Raw genomic sequence first — 263 nt, forward strand, 5'->3', positions numbered from 1 at the left:
TAATAACGTTTCCTGCAGTGAAAAAGTCCATCTCCTGTTGTCTCTCACACCAAAATCCACCAATAACATAGAACTGTTTTGGACTGTTTTTGCTTGTGGACGGTGCTTGATCTGTTTCCCACTTAATTCTGACAAGATGATGTTTTCATAAAGCAATGTTATGGATAGAGAACTTGTATTTTGGCCAGATACAATGGTTTAAACCTAAAAATGTCTTCATGATGGATTTGTTTCTTACAAACACACAGCTTTTCACTTTACAA

This window comes from Sinocyclocheilus grahami, unplaced genomic scaffold (genome assembly GCF_001515645.1).
Source record: "Sinocyclocheilus grahami isolate Dianchi unplaced genomic scaffold, SAMN03320097.WGS_v1.1 scaffold9255.1, whole genome shotgun sequence".
Lineage (NCBI taxonomy): Eukaryota > Metazoa > Chordata > Actinopteri > Cypriniformes > Cyprinidae > Sinocyclocheilus > Sinocyclocheilus grahami.